This window comes from Ictidomys tridecemlineatus, chromosome 6 (assembly GCF_052094955.1).
Source record: "Ictidomys tridecemlineatus isolate mIctTri1 chromosome 6, mIctTri1.hap1, whole genome shotgun sequence".
NCBI classification, from domain to species: Eukaryota; Metazoa; Chordata; class Mammalia; order Rodentia; family Sciuridae; genus Ictidomys; species Ictidomys tridecemlineatus.
The window spans coordinates 107,469,322-107,477,250 of record NC_135482.1 but is presented as its reverse complement, the minus strand read 5'-3'; positions in this window follow the sequence as shown (position 1 = coordinate 107,477,250).

Sequence of the window (7,929 nt, the reverse complement as noted above, 5' to 3'; positions counted from 1 at the left end):
AATAACATCTCCCAAGAAAAGGGGGAATGGCAGTCCCCAGGGAGAAAAGGGGGACAGTGTGGTCAGGAGGGGGGGAGGGGAGGCAAACACTGTTCCTTGTGTTCCCATCACACTTGGATCTATCGTGCCCCGAGTGACCTGACCCTGTCTACCTCTCAGCCTCTCAGACTTCATTTCCCACCTTGGGCTCTGGGCTTTCCTCCTTTCCCAGTAACAGTGTCCTGGCGAGAGATGGCAAAGCAGGGGCTCTGGAATCTGGACTTTCATCCCAGTATCAGTGGGTTTCAAGCTTTTACAGCTGTTTCCCTGATTTAGGCTTTGAATCTGCACAACTAGTTTCCTGAGTCCTCACCAGCATGTCCTAAGTCTCTAATGATTAAGTCACACTAACCATCCTGCTATGATTAACGCTCATTAAGACCTATAAAACCCAGACCCCTCTGTAACCAGTTGTCGTTTTCTGCCCTGAAGATGTGCCATTCCACTGCTACTTAACAAAGTCAGCTTGCTGATCCAAGGTCTGCGCTTGTTCTCCCTTATTGTTGCTTACAAAAATGTTTAACATTTTTAGGAATTGGAGGAATGCAAAGAAAAACTTCCATTAGATTTCACCTCATGCCAGTTAGAATGGAAATCATACAGAATACATACAATAATAAATTCTGGGGAGCATGTGGGGGGAAAGGAATAATTTTATACTTTAGTGGGATTTTAAATTAGTGCAACCACCATAGAAATCAATGTCAAGTTTCCTCAAAATACTAGAAATAGAACCACCATATGATTCAGTCATCATATTATAGCAAAGCATGCGTTCCTGTGTTTATAGCAGGACAATTCATAATAGCTAAATTGTGAAATACACACACACACACACACATACACATACAAAAATATGAAAATTCATTTTACCATAGAAAGAATAAAACCATAACATTTGCATGAAAATGAAAGAAACTTGAGAATAATGTATTAAGCAAAATAAGCCAAAATCAAAGTCAAGAGTTGTGTGTTTTCTCTCCTAGTGGAAGTTAGAGAGGAAAAAGGAAAAACAAACCAAAACAAAAAAAGTGGTGGCAGAGAATCTCATTAAAATAGAAGGAAGACCATCAGAATAGATGAAAGGGACCAGGGAGGAGGGAGGAGAAGAAGGATCTGGGAAATCAGGGGAATGATATCAACTAAATTATATCCTTACGTGTGTATGTATGAATATGGAACAACAAACCCACCATTATGTGTAATTATAATGCACCCATGAAAATTTGGACAAAAATAAAGCACAGACCTGGCCCAAGATGATGAAATCCATTTCACGAAGATTGAATCCCATCAATGTGCATTTTACACAAACTCCACCTCGAATATTGGGAAGCAAAGCTTCCAATATTATTAGAGAGAAGATGTCTCTATCACTTTATAACATTATAGTGGCCACCAAAGATCTGGAGGTCTAAGTAAAAGACTCAAGAGCAGAGCTTGATGGGAAACGGGGCAGAGTCAGCACAGCCCTGGGAGAGACACGGAGGCGGGAGGGAAAGGATGGTAAAAGGCGCAAGAGGGCAGTGGGTCAGGCAGAATGGCCAGAGGCATCCCGAAGCAAGCTTCTCCTGTTTCATCTACCGAGAAATTTTGATGTGGCTAGGGGAGCAATGAAGTCAGCTGAGGTGGGTGACCTGGCCTCTGTTCCAAGGTCCAGGGGCAATAAAAAACCACCTGACCTCCCACACATGGCTGCCATCTTGGTTGTGTTATTAGAAAACTGGAAAGATTTCTACAAACTCCTTGGAGGGTTTCATGATTCCAAATAAAGCTATTGTCAATGGGACATTCCCCTGTCCTCCAGGGGATCTTGGGCTGGGACTTGAACATAAGGAAAGCAAGGAAGAGAGGATTCTTAGTGTTGATTTAGGAAAGGAACCTGAGACATTCCCTGCACTTCAATTTTTTCCAAAGACAGCAATGACATGCCTATCACCCCTAGAAGTTTTCAAGAAAGGAGAGAATTGGAGCTGTGTTAGAACTAGGGTGGCAATATAATGGTCCATTTATTGTCCCAAGTCAACTAAGACATGTGCACGCTCACTCTGGTTAGATAGAGGAAAGAGCAGTCTGAAGCAGATGGAGGTAGGTTAACTAGCACTGGGTATTCAGGCACCTCCCTTGTCTCCACTTTTGTTCCCTACAGTCAAAAATCCACATTTTTGAAATGAATGATATCAACTAAATTGTATCCTTACATGTGTATGTATGAATATGGAACAACAAACCCACTATTATGTATAATTATAATGCACCAATTTTTTGAAAGAATCAAACTTCACCCCTTCTCTACACTGTTCCTTGTGTTCCCCTCACACTTGGATCTATCATGCCCTGAGTGACCTGACACTGTCTACCTCTCAGCCTCTCAGACTTCATTTCCCACATTGTCCCACATTGTCCATTCCTTACTGCAGCTACAGTGGACTTCTTATCATCCATTCAATTGACACATTTATTCACTCATGACAGTTATCAATTTATTGCTTTTCAATTCTAAACCCTTGCTTTCCATTGCTTTGGGATACCAGAGTTTGACCCTATAAATCTTTCTCCTTTACCAGTTCATTGTTAACAGGAACTTTGTCAACAGAGAGTATAGAAGGGACACTGCAAGGCCATTGCAGAATAAAGGGACTTCCTCTCCAAGGTAGGGGTATGATTTTTAGGCAGGTAGCAGAGGAGTGGTGTGTGAAAGTCCTGGTCATCTCAGGAGCCCCTGGAGACCAGCTCCAGCCTGCAGGGCCTTCCAACACCTTTCTCTTCCACCCACTGGGCCACTCCTGTCACCACCTCTGACAAGTTTCTTTGCCAATTCAGGCTGCATGATTGTCTACAGCTACTTTCCTATGACAACAGGAAAGTTGAGAAATTTCAACAGAGACCATCTGGTGTGCAAAGCTTAAAATATTAACTATCTGCCCCTTTTCAGGAAAGGTTTGCCAAACTGATTTATATAACCGGAAAATGTACAGGTCTGGTGGATCAAAACCTGCTTTGAGTTACTGCCATGAAGACTTATGGCCTCTCCCCAGCAGCCAGACCTAAGCCAGTTTACAGACTCAGAGTCCCTTGGTTGAAAGGGCAGGACTATGTAGTATTGCCAAATTATATAAAATAAATATTCCTCTAAGACTTCCCTAAAGAGGTCTGTAGTCATTACGAAAGTGTTCAAGTACTGAAAAAAAGAAGTACTTGGACTACTAAGATATTACTAGATCCTGGCTCTGAATTAATGCTAATTCTTAAGAATCCAAGACACCACAGATTCCCACCAAAGCAGGGGGCTTACTGGGCTTATGGAGTCAGTCCCATTCCCACTTCCAGTCATCCTGGCTGGTCTATAGACTCATTCTGTGGTTATTAACTCAGTTCCTGAACATACAACAGGAATAAATGGACTTACAAACTGAAAGAATCCTTACCTTAGCTCTCAGACCCCTATAACAAGGGTGATTTTGATAGTGAGAGCCTAGTGGAATCTTCCAGAACTTCCACCCTCTACCAAGATATTATGCTATAAAACATCCCTAGAAGAAATGCAGAAATCCGTGTCAACATCAAAAACTTGAGAGATACAAAACGTGATATCTAGCACATTTCCATTTAACATGTCTGTTGGGGCCTTGGAAAAAGTTGAATGTATCTTAGAGAACGACTGGAGGCTATTATAAACTTCATCAGTTGGTAATTTGATTGTAGCTGCCATCCCAGATGTGGTATCTTTACTGGAGCAAATCAACAAACTTAGCCAATGCTTTTATTTTCTCTCTCTCTGTGCACCAATTTGTAAAAGCTAGCTAGAAGTACATGGCTTTTAGCTAGAAGAGCTACTGGTATACTTTCACAGCCTTGTCTCAGGACTCCATCAACTCTCCTGCTCTCTACCATAATATAGCCCAGAAAAATCCCACTCATGTGACAGTTCACAAACTATCACAATGGTCTACTACATTTATAACATTTTGCTGGTTGAATATGATAAGAAGGAAGTAACAAATAATTTAGATGTCTTAATAAGGCATGTGAGACCCAAGGTGAAAAATAAGTACCACAAAAATAAGGAGCCCACCGGCTTGGTAAAATTTCTGATGTCTAATGGTCTGGACAATATTGAGATATTCCCTTCATGGTTAAAGTCATTTTGCAACATTTAACACACACACACACACACACACACACACACAGAGGCTTAATCGTTGTTAACCTGCTTTTGTATTTTGGAGGCGATATGTGTCTTGACTTTTATCCAAGTTGCCCATAAAACTGACATTATAGTTTTTTTTTGTTTTGAGAGTAGATTCCAGGTGGTTCCAGATTTTAAAACTTCTACTTTAGACTCCGATAGACACTGACCACATTTTTTTTCCTTTAAAATTTTTATTCTAAAATTTACATGTGGTCAAATCAATGCCTTTTGGTATTCAATTCAGTGCATTTTGTCAAATGTCATGGAACAACCATTAAGACCAAAATATGGTTCCATTTCCCTCCATTTTTTTTCTCTACACTCTTTCAATTCTGTCCCTTTGAAGTAAATTCTTCTTCCACCCTTCACCCTGGAAACCAGTGATCTGCTCTCTCACCCTGCAGTTTTACCTTTTCAAGGATGTCTATGTCTAAATGGAATAATATGGGATGCTGGTTTTGGAATCTGGCTCATTCAGCTTAGCATAATACATTTGAGATTCAGCAATAGTTCATATCTTTTTATTGTTAAGTAGGATTCTATTGTATGGATCTACTATGATTTGTTTGAATATACCAGCTAAAGGATATTTAGCTGTTTATAGTTTGGGGCAATTATGGATAAACTTTCATGTAAAGACTTTTGTGTGACCATAAACATTCATTTCTCTAAACTAAATATCTAAGAGCAAGACTGATGAACAAGTAAATGTTGTTTGATTTTATAAATAAATGCCAAACTTTGTTTTAAAAAAAAATACCTGACATTATTAAATTGAGTAGGATTAGAGTAAGGGAGAGCCCTATAGCAAATCCAGGCTGCGATACAAGCTACTCTTCCACTTATTTTCCTACTGACACTATGATTTCCTAAGTTCCTATGGAAATAATAAAATGCTTGGCGTCTGTCAAGCACCAGTAGAATAATCACTATGTAACCCTCTCAGATTTTTACAAATACACATTCATATCCTTTCCTGCAGATGATTATTCTCCTTTTGAGAACACTTTCTGGCTTGCTACAGGCTCTTGCAAGAGATTAAACATCCAGTCAAAGGATGTTAGGTGGCCACGCAGGCTGAGCTTCCCTCATGAACTCTGTCATCTTATGTTCATCATCAGATTGGATGTGCCCTGTGGCAATCTGTCGATAAAATCTGAGCTCACGGAGCTCTGCGATACATGTAATCATGTGAGCCAATCATTGATTCCTTGGACACTGACATTTCCTACATTAAGTCTTCTCCTTCAATTGAGGTCTAAGGCTTCATGGGGAATTCCTCAAGACAAGTTTCCTAAGGATTGAAGAACTGGAGGCAGATAGGGTGGCATGATATACTGACCACACAAAAGTAGGCACCTTAGCATAAGAGGCTCACTCAGGGATGACCCTCTGGGTGGAGAGGGAAGGGATAAAACAAAAACCTCAGGTGGGCAGGATTTTAACCCATATGTTTGTTCACTTAACTGGACTGAGAGATGATCCAAAGTAAAGATTTAAATGTCTCACAAGCAGTTGTTGACAGCCTGGATGGACTATCAGGGATTTGGAAGGAGCAGGATATGGAGGCCCCTCTCAGAATTGGCACAGCAATTTTCCCACATGCATGCTCAAGTGGACAAAATGACACACCCCCTGCAAGTCACCTTCTTTTCCCAGGCATCCCATTAATTGCTCAGTGGACCTGGGAACAAAGTGGCCATGGTGGCTGGGATGGAGGCAACTCAGGGGCCCCACAATATGGCCTCCCCACTGAACTTGGAACTGCTCTCATTGAGTGCCTCATCAGCCAACAGAAGATTCCAACACTGAGGCCCACATGGAGCCTTTCCCCCAGGAAACCAGCCAGTCAGCTGATGGCAAGTGATTTTATTGGACCTTTTCTACCATTGAGAGAACAGAGATTTGTCCTCACTAGAGCAGATGCATTCTCTGAAGGTAAACAGCCTATGATGCTTCTACCAGCACCATCAGTGGACTCTGAACTGTCCCATTCACCATCCTGGTTCTCTCCTAGAATCGTGTTTAATCAAGGAAAAAAACTCACAGCAAAGAAAGCGTGGCAATAGCTCATGCCCATGGAATCTCACCACAGTCCCCCTCGCCCAGAAGCCAGTGGTGGCTGGCTTACTGAAAGCGCTGTCACAGTGTCGACGGTGAGACAGCACCTGGGAAGAATGGGGTCTGTCTTATGACTGCAGCATGTGCTCCGAATCAGTGTTCGCTTATGGTGCTGAATATATTTTTATTATAGTCAGAATATATTTTTCTGGGAATAAAAGGGTGAAAGACAGAGAAGCTCCTCTCAGTATTATACCTAATAAAACATTAGCAGAACTTTTTCCTTCCCATTCAGCAACCTTACACTCCTCTGGTTGGGAGGTCACAGTTCCCAGGGGAGAACTGAAGGATACAACAATGGTTCTGTGGATATGGAAGCTGAGACCATCACTTAGCCACTTGGGGCTCCTATGCTACCAAATCAGCAGGCAGAAGGGGGTTACTCCACTGGCAGCAGTGACTGATCTACAACTGATCACTGTGTTGCACCACAGCGGGGGACAAGGAGAATTGTATCTGGAACCCCATCTGCTTTCCATGCACAATAGTAAAGGCTAATTGAAAACTACAGCAAATAAACCAAAGAAAAAGTCAAGACTTGAGGATTTGGGCCCTTCACAATGATGGCTTGAATCATACCACCAGAATGAGAATTCCATCTAGTTAAACTTCAGACTGAGGCAGAGAAGAGACCAACTGTGACCTTATGTCCTCATGACTAATTACAAGGATGTGGGAGCTCTGCATGATTTGTGTTTGTACACATGTAGTTTATATAGTAACTATTTTCTTCCTTTATTGTTTTATTGATAAATGGTTGAAGATGGACTTTGCAATAGTTACTAGCTAACAAAGATTTCAATAGGAATGACTAAACTTGAAAGACTGAATATAGCCACCAATGGACATAATGTCTTTGGGAACTAGGTTATCACCTTTTGGGGAGAATAAGAGGGCTATGTCATGTGTACTAAGGAACCTGCAGCATGTTTCATTGTTGTTTGGAAGCTCAAATATGTTTACAAGGATTTGTATAAAAGCTGAGTAGCCAAAAAGGTAGGCTATCAATTATCAATTTATTGGTTCTCAGCTCTAAATCTGCCCTTTCTCCACCTGTGCTGGAGAATGGAGCTGGGTCCAGTAAACATTTCTCCTTTGCCAGAAGACTTGATTTTTTCAGGATTTGTCAACAGATTATCCTACCAGTATGTGGTTCTACTCCTTGCACCCCAAAAGTATTCATTGAGCCCAAGTTATTGCCAGCAACTCTTTGTAGGCCCTGGGTATATAGCAACTCTTGGCTATGATTCACCCCAAAACACCCTTCAGATCTGAGAGGCAACCCCTCTTCCTCATAACTCCAGAAGTGCACTGGGTCCTACAGGATGCTGGCCTTCCTGCAAACCTGAGTTTCAAAAAGGGGGCTCATAGGGTCCTGCACACAGTTATGCAGATGACTTGGTGCATGAAGAGGCCCTTCAAAGAATGAGCATTAAAGGTGGCATCATGAGGTTCCAACTGCTGAGCCTTGTGCCTGATGAGGTTGGTGAATCTAGCAGATAACTTGTTTGTATGGTGCTGGGACCTCAGGTCCCCCTTGCTGACCCAAATGCAGAGCAGGCTGGTTCTATTGGGGA